The sequence below is a fragment of the Macaca nemestrina genome, chromosome 11 (assembly GCF_043159975.1).
Source record: "Macaca nemestrina isolate mMacNem1 chromosome 11, mMacNem.hap1, whole genome shotgun sequence".
In the NCBI taxonomy this organism is placed as follows: Eukaryota; Metazoa; Chordata; class Mammalia; order Primates; family Cercopithecidae; genus Macaca; species Macaca nemestrina.
This window is the reverse complement of record NC_092135.1, coordinates 114,629,080-114,644,124: the sequence shown is the minus strand read 5'-3', so window position 1 is coordinate 114,644,124 and position 15,045 is coordinate 114,629,080. Positions and strand designations below refer to the sequence as shown.

General features: G+C 46.7%; 1 protein-coding gene across 1 annotated transcript in view; it reads right to left on the bottom strand.

The window, feature by feature from the left end:
• Window positions 1-13,115, bottom strand: part of LOC105481182 (insulin like growth factor binding protein 2) — a 55,310-nt gene extending 42,195 nt beyond the window's left edge. Inside the window, exon 1 of the mRNA XM_024792687.2 lies at window positions 12,959-13,115. The gene's annotated coding sequence lies outside the window, so the exon portion shown is untranslated. The remainder of the gene's footprint in view (window positions 1-12,958) is intronic.
• Between the last annotated feature and the right edge of the window lie 1,930 nt (window positions 13,116-15,045).

Below are 15,045 nucleotides of genomic sequence, written 5' to 3'. Positions count from 1 at the left end.
AATCGTTAAATAAACCTTTCAGGCCTGGCAAACAACAGCCCATCTTATTCCAATGGGGGAGCTCCTGAAACGCAGCAGACTTCTTAATCCTAAATCTGTCTGCTGGTTCCCCTCTCCCCTCCAAGCAAATCCCTGCTCGCCCCATTCCCTAGCCAGCGACTTGGAGAAAGACGGCACATTTGCCACCTTCAGCTCCTCTCAACACATCAATCCTTGTTTTGGAGTCTTCATGTCTACCTTTTTACTTTTTTTTTTTTTTAATTTAATTTAATTTAATTTTTTTTTTTTAAATGGAGTCTCGCTCTGTTGCCCAGGCTAGAGTGCAGTGGCACAATCTCGGCTCACTGCAACCTCCACCTCCCAGGTTCAAGCCATCCTCCTACTTCAGACCGCCTAGTAGCTGGGATTACAGGCACACACCACCATGCCCGGCTAATTTTTGTATTTTTAGTAGAGACAGGATTTCACCATGTTGGCCAGGCTGGTCTCGAACCCCTGACCTCAGGTGATCCACCCACCTCGGCCTCTCAAAGTGTTGGGATTACAGGCATGAGCCACTGTGCCCGGCCTTCATGTTTACTTTTGGTATTATTGTACTTGGTGGTTTCTCTCTCTCTTTCACTAGCTCAATGGTCTCAGCCACACAATACTGTCTGAGCAAACTGGTCCAGGCCCCCACAATTATCTCATCTCCTCATTACCCCCACCCTCACCCTCCTGAGGCCACTGAGTAGCAGGCAAAGCTAAACAAATAAAGGATGGGAAGCCACCCAGCCAGCATTTCCAAGGGCCTGGCAATGGGAAATTACAAGCTCACTGATCAGCTTGTCTTTACGCCCCACAGACACCAGCCTGCCCCATAGACACACTACACACACACAACACACACACACACCCCGCAGAGACAAACTGCAATGCAGGCTATAGACCCTGTGTGCCCAGCTGTGCACACAGCCCTCTCCCCTTCCCAGTCTCCTCACTCCCTTCCCTCAATGCAGCAGACACTCATTGTCCTAACTCCCCTTTCCAGGAAATCTCTTGCCTCAGCAGAGAGTCATGTCATGGAAAGCAAGAAGTTGCTGTAGGCACATTTGATTTCTGATGAAATTGCTGCTGGATGGTGGTGAGAAATGAGTTTGAACTACATCCTTCCGCCTCCCCAACTCTTTCCCGCCTGGGAGAAGGATGTATAGACTACACGCTGCAATTTCACAGACAGGCCTTGTTTCTCTGTTGCTCTGTGATTAAACCGCTGCCTCTCGTTTCTAATCAGAAGCCAGGTGGTGAGGCTGTTACCGCTCTACCAAGACAGAGGGAGAATAGGGGAAGGAATAGGAGGAAATGATGAAATAATCCAATTTGGAAACAGCCATTGCGGGGTGGAGGTAGCCAAGAATCCCTCCCTAGGGGAGAAGTAGAACCCTCAATTTGGAGACTCTTTATAGGGCAGTTTGGGGATTAGAAACATTCTTTGTAGGAGGAAGACTCTCTTCTAAAATGATTCCTGATTCAGGCCTTGCAGAGCACCTTCCTAAAGGTGAGGCAAACTTCATCTAGCCTGTTTCTCGCTCCTAACACCAGGCGTGGAGCCCCCCTCAAAGCTGTCCTAAGATCTGAGTTTAGGTTGCTTTGTGTTTCTTTTTGTGCCCTACCTCCCTCTCCCTGATGACACTGAAAGCTCAGTGAGGGCAGAGACTGGTATTCTCTGATTCCTGTGCCCCCATCCGTCCTCTCACCCATCTCACCCATCTCCCCACAACCCTCCTGCCTGGCTTTGCCTATGGTAGAGAGGTTACTGTATTCTCATTCTCCTGCTATGCCTCCAAGTGAGCAGCCTTGGTGATTCTCTTTTGCATAGGTGGAAGAATCGCAGCCTGAGGAAAAGCAGCTCACCCCTCAGGGCCATTGGATGATCCTGTAACTCCCAAAGCAACAGCCATTCTATTTGGCATTCCTGCCTTTTCATCCTGACTGTGGCCAGGCAGGAAAACACAATCCAGCACCATTGTGTTCAGGGCTGACACCAAGCAGTATTTCCCAAACATCAGCCATTCAAGAACTTCTTCCTACTCGGTGCGTTATCTTTGAACCACTTCGATTATTATTTCTCTAATATTTATGTTTAAATCACTCATTTATTTATTTATTTATTTAGAGACAAAGTCTTGCTCTGTCATCCAAGCTGGAGTGCAGGGGCGTGATCTCAGCTCACTGCAACCTCTGCCACCAGTGTTCAAGCGATTCTCTTGTCTCAGCCTCCCGAGTAAATGAGGTTACAGGTGCATGCCACCAAGCCTGGCTAATTTTTTTTTTTTTTTTTTTTTTCTCTGAGACTGCGTCTCGCATTGTCACCCGGGCTGGAGTACAGTGGCACGATCTCGGCTCTCTGCAACCTCCGCCTCCCAGATTCAAGCGATTCTCCTGCCTCAACCTAACAAGTAGATGGGATTACAGGCGCCCGCCACCACACCTGGCTAATTTTTTGTATTTTTAGTAGAGACGGGGTTTCACCATGTTAACCAGGCTGGTCTCCAACTTCTGACCTCAAGTGATTCGCCCACCGGGGACTCCCAAAGTGTTGGGATTACAGGCGTGAACCACCACATAAGGTCACACTTATTTTATTGAAATAAAAACACTGCAAGGAATAATATGCCCCAAAACACAGCTTTAATATATTGTTTTCCTATTACACATAAAGACAAAATACATAACTTAAATAAGAGATCTTCCTTCTAATCCCACCTAAAATCAGCTTGTATGCTGTTATGTTGCTACACAATGTAGAAAATATTTTAATCTTTTGGCCAAGTTAAGTGATAGACATGTCTCTGAGACTCAGTCCATTCATCTATAAAATAGGAATAATAACTTCTGCTCTGCCTTCATGAGATAATAAATACCTCATGGAGGGCAATGGGCAGTATAAAGAGCTATCAAGTAGGAAGGGTATTTTTAACAAAGGACATGGCCAGGAGAATGGCATAAGATGTAATAAACTGGGAATTTTGTAAAAGAATAAATTGCTAAAGGGGAAGAAGTGGAGTGTTACACATACCCAAAAGAACAGAAGCCCTGCACCAGATACTGCTAAGGAGATAGAAATAGTAGAGAAATGTACAGACTATTAAAAGAAACAATACACACCCACGGGAAAAACACAAATAAAAAAGGCCTATAGAGAATTATAACCCTAATTATAATTCTACAGAGCTATGAAGGCAACACAAAGGGACGATGAGCCTCTAGATGAATCATGGGGAATTCTGCAGTCTTGCAGCCTAAATTGTGGGCTGGGAGGACTTCCTGGAGGTGGTGTTAGAAATCAGAGCTCTTGTCTCCTCGGTCGTGAAGGTGTTTCTGGGATCCTTTTTCTGTCTCCCATATCTGAACTCCACATTCCCCTTGGGTTTCAGCCGTGAACAACAGGTGCCTGCTGGAAATGGTTTTTCTGGAGGCTGCTGGTGGTTGGCAGGACCTCAGGGCCCTGGGTAGCAGCAGCACCATGTCTCTGCAGTACCCCACAGTGCCCAGCACCCACAGTCTCTCCGAGTCCTCTCTACGGCCATCCATCACCCCCTCTCATCCACAGCTCTCCATGTGCACTGACTTCCCACTTGAAATCGTTCCCACTGCCGCCTCCAGTGAAACTTCTCTTGCTCACTTTCTGTAAAGCGTTTCTCTCCTCTCAGCAACTTGTCACAGTGCAACTATTTCTATCTCTTACATTGCTGTTTCTCCCTGTCACATTGTAGCTTATCTTGGGGTTGGTCTGTCTCTCTCTCTTTCCCTCTCTCTCTTTCTCTGTGTTCTATGGCTCTTTTTCCTCCATTGGTATTATCTTCATCCTCTCATCACCTCCTAATCCCCGGAACGCCTGATCCGCTGAAGGCCTCCTTCTATGACCCAGCCCTTTCCTTCTGTAGAGCAGATCTGAGGTGACTCTGCTATAATATAATAATAATCAGTGGCCAAGGGACTCTAAGGCAGGGGTGCCCAATCTTTTGGCTTCCCTGGGCCACATTGGAAGAAGAAGAATTGTCTTCAGCCACACATAAAATACACTAACACTAATGATAGCTGGTGAGCTATTAAAAAAAAAAATTGCAAACAAATATCATAACGTTTTAAGAAAGTTCACGAATTTATGTTGGACTGCATTCAGAGTCCTCCTGGGCCGCAGGTTGGACAAGCTTGCTCTTGCTCTAAGGTATCATTGTCTGGGGGTTGGGCAGAAAGGAGGTTTTAGAGGGTCACAATGAAACCTCTACCACAATTGCAATAGACACACACCCACACCCACCTACACACCCACCCACCCACCCACACACACACACACACACACACTGCATGGCTAGGGTGCAACATTGGGCATCTTGCCGATACTTGCAAAACTGTGCCTTCTGCCCAAGAGCCAGAATGCAGAATCAATAATTATTTCTATCCACATCTTTACAAAATAGTAAACAACCCCAAGGCTTAGCCAATCAATGACCTCAGTTCCTGCTCTTTGTCCAGAATCCTGCTCTCTGGACTTTCCCTGTATAAGGGGCATTTGAGTTGTAACACAAAAGAACTCAGAGCTCAAAACAACCAGAGCAAGCACAGCACACTTTAGAGGCACTTACTGGGGAGTCCTTGTCCCGGCTCTGCCAGATAACCTACAAGGTGACCTATTTTGCAAGTCATCACACCTTTAGGAGCCTCAGTTTCTGCAACTGCAAAATGGGGTAAGAACACCTAGTTCATGAGGCTTTTGTAAGGATTATGTAGAATCATTCTTGGAGGTTTCTGGCAGGATGTCTGACCCAAAGAAGGGATTCAGGTCAATGTTTGCCAAACCTGGAGTCGAGTCTTTGCCGTGGACATTTGCCTCTTGGAGCTATCTCTTGACTTTGAAAACTCTGATCCACGATATGGGAGGCTCTGTGTTCTTTAAGACCATCTGATGGCACCCTGAGTCTGGTCTCTCCTTCCCTGAGCATAGCAGTTCCAAGAGGACCCACCACGTGACAGCAGCGCCCGTGCATGGAGACCTTCACCTTGCATTGTGCCATCTGCCACTGCCTGCCCATCCGACTTGATCCTGGCTGTCTGGAACAAGACCTTCTCTCTGGGGAAAATATTATTGTTTTTTTGGCCACTTGTTTGATCCTCCAGAGTCAATATTTGCAGCGATAAGCACAGTGTGATGTAGCCAGTGGAGTTGTTTATAACTCTGCCCCTATCCTATTGGGTTCTGGTTCCTTCTGGGCCACATTGTGAGGTGAGCAGGTGTGCATTTCAACAGCAGTTGGTCCTGTGTACTCACCAAAACTGCTTTGGAAGAATATGGAAGAGGAACTGGAGTCTGTTTGCTCCTGTCTCCTGAAGGTGTGCCCTCAGCCTACGCTGAATGCTAAGCAGGGATTTAGGTGACCTTCCCAGGAGGCTGGCGGACGCCTTTCCCTCCTAAGCCTTTCCAGTAACACAAACCTCAGGGCTGCCCCAGTCTTCTCTACTAGATAGTGAGATCCCAGAGGAATCTTTCTATAAAAGTAAGATTTTCTGTTTCCACTTCACATAAAAATGCCTAGAGAGATTTTCCACACAGTTTGGAGGGCTTATTTCAAATGATTTGACTTAAAATATAGGCTCTGAGGAGTGGGCAAAAATCCCTTTGAAGTGGCCCATAGGAGGGTAGCCATAAGGCTGGAGGGGTGGCCATTCTCTGGAAAGAGTGACTACTCAGGGGATACCACGAGAGGCCACAGTGACATCTGATTAGGAGAGACAGGCTGCACGTATTAATCCATGGAGGACAGAGATGACAAACATGGTTTCAACTGTGAGCTCAAAACCAAAAGTGATGAGGCCGTGCAGTCAACAATCGTAATTGAGCTGCTTCTCATGTGGACAACTCTATATACCACTGAGAGAGTAGAAGCAAGGGTGGATATTTTTTCTTTTTTCTTTTCATTTTCTTTTTCTTTTTCTTTTTCTTTTTTTTTTTTTTGAGACAGAGTCTCTCTCTGTCACCCAGGCTGGAGTGCAGTGGCCTGATCTCGGCTCACTGCAAGCTCCACCTGCTGGGTTCATCATTCTCCAACCTCGAATAGCTGGGACTACAGGCGCACAGCACCACGCCCAGCTAATGTTTTTGTATTTTTAGCAGAGACGGGATTTCACCATGTTAGCCAGGATGGTCTGGGTCTCCTGACCTTGTGATCCGCCCGCCTCAGCCTCTGAAAGTGCTGGGATTACAGGCGTGAGCCACTGTGCCTGGCCAAGGGTGGATTTTTTTTACCATGGGGAATGGTTTTCTGGAGAAATACAGGCAGCCTGGCTAGCTAATAATAATAATAATAATAACAACAACAAGAGAGGAAGTGGAGGAGGAATAGGAAGGAGAAGGAGAATGGAGGAGGAGGAAGGGAACAGTGGCATGGCTGGGTAGTCCACTATGTGCCAGCCTCTTAGCAAAGTGATTTCCAAAAGTGATCTCATTTAATTACTTCATTTAATCATCACAAAACCCCTACAAAGCAGCTCTTATTATCTCCACTTTTCAGGTGAGGAAAGTGATGCTCTGAGCAGTTAAAGCTACTTGCCCAAGGTCATGCAGCTTACCAAAAGCAGATACTGATATGGTTTGCCTGTGTCTCCATTCAAATCTCAACTTCAATGGAATCTTCCAGAATTCCCACGTGTTGTGGGAGGAACCCAGGGGGAGCTAATTGAATCATGGGGGCCTGATCTTGCCCGTGCTATTCTCGTGATAGTGAGTAAGTCTCACGAGATCTGATGGCTTTATCAGGGGTTTCCGCTTTTGCGTCTTCGTCATTTTCTCTTGCTGCCGCCATGTTAGAAGTAGCTTTTGTCTCCCGCTGTGATTCTGAGGACTTCCCCAGCCATGTGGAACTGTAAGTCCAATTAACCCTGTTTCTTCCCAGTCTCGGGTATGTCTTTATCAGCAGCGTGACAACGAACTAATACAGATACTGAGTGAGATTCTCCTGACCTTGATCAAGGAACGTCCAACAAATCCATTTTTGATGAACTCATTATCATGCACTGTGGACAGTTGAGCCCTTATTGTTATCCTGCATTTGCCACTTCCTTGATTGTTGTCTCATCCCTTTAAGGCAATGGGATCCTTTGTATCCTCCTCTTGAGCACATGTTAGGTCCCAGTACAAGTTGGTCAAATGAATCAAGATGACTGATGCCTTAGTCTGTCAATCAAGGATCTGAGATTGATGTAAACCTGCCCTGAAGCTCTTGGGAATTTTGGAAGCAATTGCTACATGCCAGACACAATTTTAGTTGCTTGGGATACATCAGTGAACCAAACGGACAATTCCCTATGCTCTGGTGTAGCTTACAGGGGTAGGGGAGCAGCAGAAATGACTAGCAAACACTCTTAAGAGGTTTCTGCTCACTGCCTTCTTACTGAGAAAGCAAAACTTTGCCCCAATCTGCTTTCCAGATAGTCGCCAGATAAGATTCTTTTCCCAATATAAATGTGATCAACTCATACCCCTGCTCAAAACCCTCAGTGACTTCCCATGGCTCTTAAGATAAAGCTCCCAGACCTTAGACCTGCCTTCAAGGTCTTGCATAGGATCTCTGCCCCTGGCAAGCCTCATTCCACAGCCAGTTCCCCCATCATAAGCTCTTCCAGTCTCTCCCCTTTTACTGTTCAACTCCTCCTTCAGCTATCTTCTCATGGAAGACCTGTCCTCCCTGCATCAATCTCTCCCTACCAACTCCACGGATCTGTCACACTTCTCATAGTTACAGCTTCACGTTGATTTGTGCGAATTTCTGATGAATGTGTGTCTTCTGTACTGAACGGTAAGTTCCCTGCACATAAGGAATGAGTCTGCTGCACTCCCCACCGTGTGTCCAGAACCTCACCAGGGCCTGGTACAACACAATGTGCTGAATAAATGCCTGACACACCATCATTCTCTCCACCCCATACTGCCCATGGTCTTCTCATCTGATCTGTGCAAATCTCCCTTTTCCAAAGAATCAAAAGGGCGGGGGATCCAGAGCTATGGGCAAGGTAACCACGGCACCTAAACCTCCAATCAGGACTGTGGTCTCACAGTGCTTACAGGTGTGAGCCACTGTGCCTAGCCGTAGGGACTTCTTAAGAGTCCAAAGTTTAGACAAGGGTTTGCAAACTCAGATGTCTATATGTACCAGAAAGCGTGTATTAATCAGTTAGATAAGCAGAGAGCTGTGATGATTCGTACATAGATGCTTCTTGACCATTGGGAATGGTGGGGACTGTGCCAAGGGGAGAGCCCATGTACATCTGAAGGGGTCAGCTTCTGCTCAGCTCCAGCTGATTGTGGCCTGGCAGGAATGAAGGTCCAAGGTAGCTAAAGGGGCTCATTTCAAAGCAAAATCAGTTCTCCTGACTTTTCCATGAATTCTCTCAAATTGAAAGTATTGGCGAGTAATTCAAAATTATAAAAAGAAAAGAAAAACATAGTACAAAGCACACCCAGCATGCTGATGAGCTAGATGTGAGTATAGGATTGGTACTGAGTCCTCTGTGTAGACTTTTTAATTAACAGTAGAGGTATACTAAGGAAAGGGAGACACAGGCAGGGCACACCAGTGCAACCAGGACCACAGCTGCCTACCTGCTGACAAAGTGTGGTGTTGTCTCCTGTCCACCACATGACAGGGTCTGCAACAACGTTCTCTCCTAGAGTGAGCGAGATGTGTTAAGGTATGAGTAGTGGTTATGAGACATCAGAGAATATCTTTAGCTTTCCAGATGCATATCAGGAAGGAGCATGTCCTACACTTTAAAGGATGCGATAGCCCAGGTGTGGTGGCTGAAGCCTGTAATACTAGCACTTTGGGAGGCTAAGGCAGGCAGATGACCTAAGGTCGGGAGTTTGAAACCAGCCTGGCCAACATGGCAAAACCCCATCTCTACTAAAAATACAAAACTTAGCAGGGCGTGGTGGCACATGCCTATAATCCCAGCTACTCGGGAGGCTGAGGCAGGAGAATCGTTTGAACCCGGGAGGTGGAGGTTGCAGTGAGCCAAGATTGCACCACTGCACTCCAGCCTGGGTGACAGAGCAAGATTCCATCAAAAAAATAAATAAATAAACATAAAATTTTTTTTTTTTTTTACGGATGCTATGAATTAGCCAACAGCTTGCTGCAGTTGTCAGAGGCGTTCGAACCAGAGTGACTCCATCTTTAGTAGGGGCTGGGTAAAATAAGGTTGAGACCTACTGAGCTGCATTCCCAGGAGGTTAGGCATTCTTAGCCACAGGATGAGACAGAAGGTTGACAGGACTCCTGTCAAGATACAGGTCATAAAGACCCCGCTGATAAAACAGGATGCAGTAAAGAAGCCAGCCGTAACCCACCGAATCCAAGATGGCAAGGAAAGTGACCTCTGGTTGTCCTCACTGCTCATTATATGTGGAAGTTACTCTATTTGGTCTAAAAAGGGGAGGAATCCTCAGTTTCAGGAATTGCCCTGTTTTCCCAGAAAACTCATGAACAATCCACCCTTTGTTTAGCATATGATCAATAAATAATCATAAAAATAGCCAACCAGCAGCCCTTGGGGCTACTCTGCCTATGGAGTAGCCATTCCTTTGTTTCTTTACCTCTCTAGAATACACTTGCTTTCATTTTACTCTGTGAACTCACCCTGAATTCTTTCTTGCATGAAATCCAAGAACCCTCTCTTGAGGTCTGGACTGGGACTCCTTTACCAGTAACATAATGACACCCCACTGTCCCACATTTCTCTCTCATGGTCTGCCTTCTGCTGCCCTTGTGGAGTCCCCATTTTAGTGCCTATTTTGTGACTCTGGTTTTGTGGCCCTTCCCTCTCATGGCTTAATACCTTCTCTTCAGACCCCCATAACTGCCCTTGGCTTCCCTCATCAACTCCAACCTGGCCCCAGGGTGGACCTAGTGCTCGGGTCCAATGCAGAGATTCCAGGTTTCACCCTGTAGGTCCCGTGAGTCAAGACAGAGAAGAGGATGGAAATGTCACCATGGAAAGAAGCAAACTTTAAGATCAGTAATTATTATAACAGCCCACAAAGAGTGAGAATAGAAGCTGTGTCCTCAGAGATTCCCAGAAAGTCAGTGGACAATGATCTTGGTTTGGTCAACTCAAGTCAAGAAGCATCTACAAATAATCACACACGCCCCCTACTGTGTGTCTGGTGCCCCACGGTGCTTATGTCATGAACTTGTAGAATTCTTGCAACAGTCCCATGAGGTAGGAGTCAAGATTGTCCCCATATTACAGAGGAGAAACTCAGATCCATAGAGGTTAAGTCACTTGCCTCCAGACATTTATCCTCTTTCCAAAACTGTACTCAACTCCTGAGTGCTGCTCCGAAAGAGTGCCTTTCAAATCACCTCTGTCAAAGAACCCGTTTTTGCACCCTAGTTCATCACAGACTGACACTTTTGTAAAATACAATCATAAAGTGAATGACTAGCAAAACAATTAGGCATTGGAAGGTGCAGCAATGTCAAATTATTCCCGAAGTTTCTGAATGTTCTCTGTCTCTATCCTTATCACATTGTGGTGCAGCAACACAGTACCCCAGCAGCACAAGCCACATGCACCCGGGGTAGCGCTGTGCCAGTCCATCTCACTACACACTCAGGCTCTCAGGATGTAAAGTACTTTTGGGAACCTCTTGTCTATATTCCAGCGGCTGAACTGTTCACCTCCATGGGTTCATGACTCGCGCGCCGTGTTTCTGGTTTTTGTGATTTTGGGAGAGGCACCCCGTATTGTACAAGAATGAGATTAATTAGCCCCTCAAGTCCCTTTCAAAACCAAAATGCTAGGATTCCATCTCCTTTTACAGCACCCCAGTTCAGCAGGACGTTTGCAGGGCCAGCTGTTTTTGTTCTCGCATTCATTAATAAAAGTAGTGAATGCAACAAGAGCCACCCTTTTCTTTCCTTTGTCTTGTCTGAAAGGGGGCAGGGAGGGAGCAGGAGAGCCTGCAGACGCAGGGGACGTGTCAGACGTGCGACAGGAAGGGCTCAGCGAGGCGAGAGCGGAGCTGTGAGGAAGGAAGGCAGGTGGGCGGAAGGCGGGTAGGGGGGCCAGGAGGGGGCCGGGTGGCCCCACCGACAAACACATGGAACCAATCGCCCCAGGCAGGGGGTGGGGGTGCACCTGAGAATTACAGAAACACCTGGCCTGCTTTCTGGAGTAGGGGAGGATTGAGAGCTGCTGAGGAAGGGGGTTGATGATGGAGCAGGCTGGGCGGGATGGAAGCACATGGGAGCTTACTCCAGGACCTTATTGTGATATCTGGGCTCTTGGTGATTGGAGGGTGGGTACTTCTTATTGTTTGTACAGTCAGGGTCCAGCCAGGGAAGCAGGAGGGAGGGAGTTTGCTCGCTAAGTCTTATTCAGAGACTTTAATGGAGGGAATTGGTTACAGAAGTACTCGAAAAACTTCCTTGGACTGGAGGGGTGACAAGAAGAGGTGCTTTTTCAGAGCCCGGGAGCAACAGTCACCGTATAAAATACAGGACACCGGTTAAATCTGAATTTCAAATAAATAACAAATAATTGCTAGTATTTTAAAAGCCAGTATAGAATGCATTAAATGCCACAGAATTGTATAATTTAAAAAGGTTAAAATGGTAAGATTTATGTTATGTGTACTTTATCATAATAAAAAATGTAATATAAAAATGTATCTGGTTGGGCCGGGCGTGGTGGCTCCCGCCTATAATCCCAACACTTTGGGAGGCAGAGACAGACGGGTGGATCGCCTGAGGTCAGGAGTTCGAGACCAGCCTGGCCAACATCGTGAAACACTGTCTCTACTAAAAATACAAAAAAATTAGCCAGGTATGATGGCACATTCCTGTTGTCCCAGCTGCTAGGGAGGCTAAGACAGGAGAATCTCTTGAACCTGGGAAGCAGAGGTTGCAGTGAGCCGAGATCACTCTACTGCACTCCAGCCTGGGCGACAGAGTGAGACTCCATCTCCAAAAAAAAAAAAAAAAAAAAGTATCCAGTTTATCCGCAATTCACATTTAACTGGTGGCCTGTATTTTATTTTAAAAATTTAGCCACTGTACATTCTAGCAGGCACTAGAATAATGGTGGGGGCTGCCCCCAAGGGAGCTGGGTCCACAAAGGAGACACAGCTGCTGCCCAACAAGGCAGGAAGTGGAGGGACCGGAGGAGGAAGAATGGCGAGCTTCTCCCCTCCTTCTGGTGGCCCTCCAGTGATCTACCAGTTCCTCCAATCAGCCACGGCTACCTGGAAGCCAGAGGGCAAAGGCACCTCAGAAATGCAGGTGCAAGGAAAGGACTGAAGAGCAAGCATGCAGTCATTTTAAATGACCCAGGAAGGCTGGACCTGCCTGGCCCAATAGCCGCAGTTGTATTTTCTGTGCAGGCTGAAATGAAGCTGCAGGTTCAGTGGTGTTATCCCTGAGGTTCTTGCTCTCGCTACCCTGATCCGTGGATAAGTAGTTACTGCTTGCTGCCAAGGACGCAGACATGAATGCATGTGTGGAGCAGCTTCTGTGCACAAAGCTCCCCACTAAGAATCCAGGAGAAGTGCTTCAGTTGGGAAGTTCGGGATATGGTTCCCCAATGCCCATTCATTCATTCATTTATTTATTCAGCATCTGCTTATGAGATAGGCATGGTCCTCGGCAATTGAGTAGATGGTAGTATAGAAGGCACACACATTCCACATTCTCAAGGTACTTATGAATCTACTCTGTTGGGAAGATATCAAATGCAATGAGAATTAACTAAAATATAAGATGTAAATGGTAAATTCAAGAAGAGTCTAACAGAGCAATGAGGAGGGTGCACACGACCAGGAGAAAATGGACAGTAGAAGTGATGCTCAGAGAAGGTAGCGAGTGCCTGGCATGAGGCCAGGTGCTGGGGAACAGCAGAGCAGAACTGGGCATTTGCTCACCTCTCTTTCCAGGAACTCATGATGTTGCCCACAAGAATCTCCAGATGGCAACTACAAATATCTCTTTACTCTCTTGGCTTCTCATAACCCTGCAGGGAGGCCCTTGGAGGGAAGAGAACAGATTTGGTTGTCTCGAGCTCTTGGGTTCATGCCAGGCTCGGCCTCTAGCTCTGCGGGTCCTGGGGCCTCAGTTTCCCATCTGTGAAGTGAGGGGTGGCTTTGATGATCTCTGCGCCTGCTCTGTGATTCCTCACGTTCTGTGATGTCAGCACTTCTGTGTTCCAAATCTGCTTCCCTCTTACTGCTGACAGCTCTCCAAGTGGCAGGAGCTACAATCAGTCATTTGTCACTCTGGAGCACCAAGCTCAAAGCTCTGAATGAATGACTCAATGAACATGTACGGGTCACCTTGTGCAGTGACAAAGATTCTTTGCTGCGACAAACTTCAGTTCAACTTCTGAATCTCCTCGGAGACTCTTTCTTGTAAAGTCCAGTTTTAGCAAAGAGCCCTGCTAAATCAGTTTAGCAAGAAGGTCCCCGATCCTTGTGATCTGGACACTGTTTCTAGCTGATCAGGTTCCTCATCCTCCACCATCCCCCAGGTGCTGTCTGATCACCCTGGCCTGTCTTCAGCAAGAATCCTGTTAGCTCTGTTTGGCCAGAATCCCCCTTACCCCTAATGTTTACTCTCAGTAATTTTCCATCCACTGACCCCCACCCTGCTCCTTAGCTACAAATCCCCACTTGCCCAGGTGAGCCTGGTCTCTCGTCCCTGCTGTGAGACCTTATTGCAATGGTCCCTAAACGTATAGGGATAGTCCTGAGTAAAGTCTTCCTTCCTCTGGTTTAGCAAATATCATTGAATAATGTCTTTCTTTAACAGCAGGAATGTCCGAATATTGGACCGTGGCTGTTGCATCAGGCTGGGAGGGTTGAATCCTGGTTCTGCCACTTACCATCTTGAGCAAAGTTATATGAACTCTCCGGCGTGTGTGTTCCTTCATTTGTAAAATGGGAATAATAATAGTACCTAATAGATTTATAAGACCGAATAAAATCATGCATGTAAAACTGCTGAGAACTATGTCTATTTGCTTTCATTATTTATAAATATCATTATTTATTAATCACCCTTCATAGATTTAGAAGCCAATAATAAATTCACTCTCACTGCCTATATTTATCGTTTTTCAATCTGTGGTTTATGAATCATTAGTGGATTATGAAATCACTTTAATAGGTATAATCGTATTCGTGTTTAATGACTACTTATTATAATTATGTACAAAAGATAAGCATATGGAAAAAAGAATATAATAGAAATATTAGTGTATCACATGTAGTAAGCGTAAGTATCTTCATGTGAAACTTGATTTTTCAGGATGTGTGGTGTATGTGTGTACACATGTGTGCACACACATAGTGTAGTTTGCTGGGTTGTGATGTAAAATGTGTTTCTTACCAGGTGTCATAGTCCAAGAAATTTGAAACCACTGCTTTAGATTAAATCACCATTCCCCATAATTCTGCCCTTCATGCTTTTCAACACTCCAGTTCCCCTCTGACCTTCAAGCAAACACCACTTCCCCCTCCTCCACCTCCTCCTCCTCCCCTCCCCTTCCTCTCCTCCCCTTCCTCGCACTGTATTCACCCCTTCCTTCACCCTCCCTGCCTCTGAGAATCAGAACTGCTCGGCCTTTCTCTCCCTGGAAGCCCAGCTTCTCCTCCCCAACCCTCCCACTGTAGGGTGCCAGAAAGGTGCTTTGGGTGCCAGACAAGGTGGGAGCCCGGAAGCTGCCACAGATGCTGGTGGTGGCTGGGGCTGGCAGGAAAAGAGCCGGCGGCCAAGGGATGCGGTTTGGCATTTTATCATCAGAGCATGCTCTGGGTTAGGTACAAAGCAAAATCAGAGGCCTGGGGTCAATTGTGAGGGAAAGACGTTCCTGAGGGAAGAGAGGGGTTAAGCTGGAGGGAGGATGAAGAGGAGAGAAAGAACTGAAAGACTACCTGGAGAGGAGTCCTCGAAACCGGAGGCAAGGAATGTTCTTCAGGAGCCAGCTGGGGAAGAGAAGCGGCCTGGGTGCAGG